The 2,500-nt window shown below is 43.8% G+C and overlaps 1 long non-coding RNA gene across 1 annotated transcript in view; it reads left to right on the forward strand.

The window, feature by feature from the left end:
- The window catches only part of LOC127635612 (uncharacterized), a 185,274-nt gene that overhangs the window by 103,590 nt on the left and 79,184 nt on the right, over positions 1–2,500 (forward strand). The window contains exon 2 of the long non-coding RNA XR_007969506.1: positions 1,511–1,645. This is a non-coding gene — a long non-coding RNA (uncharacterized LOC127635612). The remainder of the gene's footprint in view (positions 1–1,510; positions 1,646–2,500) is intronic.

The following is a 2,500-nucleotide window of genomic DNA, read 5'->3' on the forward strand; positions in this document are numbered from 1 at the left end:
AGAGCAGAAATGTGTCGTCGCGGTCTGAGAAAAGCATTCATTAGCATAAATGAAAGGCAGTACAACCAGGGTAACAAATGTAAATATCATTGAATATTTTGGGGGGAGCAACATGATTTGTGTGAAAGGAAATAATAATGGAAGGTTGTTTTGATTAAAATTCAGTTTTTAAAAAAGTGGAGAGGGAGACTTTTACCATAGGGGGTTTAAAGTGGCATCGTGTAGATACTGGTGTATATCAACTAATGCAATTTGCTATTATTTTATTTTTAGAGTAACAAACTAAGATGAAGCTTACTCGCTTTTACTTACAAAAAAGTCACCCATCCTGTTAATTTCAAACACATTTTATTACATCTTAAAGGAGACCGATTATGCCCCTATATACAAGATGTAATATAAGTCTCAGGTGTCCCCAGAATGTGTCTGAAGTTTCAGCTCATAATAAACCACGGGTCATTTATTATATCATGTTATAAACGCCTCTTTTTGGGTGGAATCAAAAACACGCTAATTTCGTGTGTGTGTGTCTCTTTTAATGCAAATGAGCTGCTGCTGCTCCCCGCCCCCTTTCAGGAAGAGGGCTGTGCCTTTACAGCTCGTGCTTCGGTTACTACAGCAACAACCAATCAGAACCAACATGACTGACAGCGTAAATACTGGAGTTATATATGTATGAATATAAATCTGTATATCTGTTAGACAATGCTAACTTTAGCTGCATTAGCCGTGGAGTCAGCTAACGAGCACATTCGGAGAGGCGATTTGCAAACATTCACATAATATAATGTGCGTTACTTACATCAACAGTTGGTACTGATCCATTTTGAATTAAATAAAATTTTGAGTATTGATGCTGTCTATCACTGCTGGAGTCATGAGTTTGAATCCAGAACGTGCTGAGTGACTCCAGTCAGGTCTCCTTAGCAACCAAATTGGCCAGGTTGCTAGGGAGGGTAGAGTCACATGGGGTAACCAAATTGGCCCGGTTGCTAGGGAGGTTGCTAGGGGTAGATTCACATGGGGTAACCAAATTGGCCCGGTTGCTAGGGAGGGTAGTCACATGGGGTAACCAAATTGGCCCGGTTGCTAGGGAGGTTGCTAGGGGTAGAGTCACATGGGGTAACCAAATTGGCCCGGTTGCTAGGGAGGGTAGAGTCACATGGGGTAACCAAATTGGCCCGGTTGCTAGGGAGAGTAGAGTCACATGGGGTAAACAAATTGGCCCGGTTGCTAGGGAGGTTATAGTCACATGGGGTAACCAAATTGGCCCAGTTGCTAGGGAGGGTAGAGTCACATGGGGTAACCAAATTGGCCTGGTTGCTAGGGAGGTTAGAGTCACATGGGGTAACCAAATTGGCCCGGTTGCTAGGGAGGTTAGAGTCACATGGGGTAACCAAATTGGCCCGGTTGCTAGGGAGGGTACAGTCACATGGGGTAAAAAAATTGGCCCGGTTGCTAGGGAGGGTAGAGTCACATGGGGTAAAAAATTGGCCCGGTTGCTAGGGAGGGTAGAGTCACATGGGGTAAACAAATTGGCCCGGTTGCTAGGGAGGGTAGAGTCACATGGGGTAACCAAATTGGCCCGGTTGCTAGGGAGAGTAGAGTCACATGGGGTAACCAAATTGGCCCGGTTGCTAGGGAGGTTATAGTCACATGGGGTAACCAAATTGGCCCAGTTGGTAGGGAGGGTAGAGTCACATGGGGTAACCAAATTGGCCTGGTTGCTAGGGAGGTTAGAGTCACATGGGGTAACCAAATTGGCCCGGTTGCTAGGGAGGTTAGAGTCACATGGGGTAACCAAATTGGCCCGGTTGCTAGGGAGGGTACAGTCACATGGGGTAAAAAAATTGGCTCGGTTGCTAGGGAGGGTAGAGTCACATGGGGTAAAAAATTGGCCCGGTTGCTAGGGAGGGTAGAGTCACATGGGGTAAACAAATTGGCCCGGTTGCTAGGGAGGGTAGAGTCACATGGGGTAACCAAATTGGCCCGGTTGCTAGGGAGGGTAGAGTCACATGGGGTAAACAAATTGGCCCGGTTGCTAGGGAGGGTTGAGTCACATGGGGTAACCAAATTGGCCCGGTTGCTAGGGAGGGTAGAGACACATGGGGTAACCAAATTGGCCCGGTTGCTAGGGAGGTATAGAGACACATGGGTAACCTCTTAATATTAAGAATTTGTATTAACATCTTGATTAAATGGTCATATTTGACATAACCAAAGGAGACACGTATTAAATGGTTAGACAAAAATAAGCTCATATATATATGTATATATGTATATATATAGGGGGCAAATATACCTTGTTAATAGAAAAAACTATTGAGAATTTTGAAAAAATAAAAATAAAAAAAATTCTTTATGCAACAAAAAATGTATCTTTTCATTTTTTTGTTATTTTGGGTAAAAACATTCTAGATGTGTCCTAACAGGTTTTATGAGACTGACCTCATCACCTGCCTCATAAACAAGTAAAAAGCTCATATAATGATGTCTACTG

This window comes from Xyrauchen texanus, chromosome 43 (assembly GCF_025860055.1).
Source record: "Xyrauchen texanus isolate HMW12.3.18 chromosome 43, RBS_HiC_50CHRs, whole genome shotgun sequence".
Classification (NCBI taxonomy): Eukaryota; Metazoa; Chordata; class Actinopteri; order Cypriniformes; family Catostomidae; genus Xyrauchen; species Xyrauchen texanus.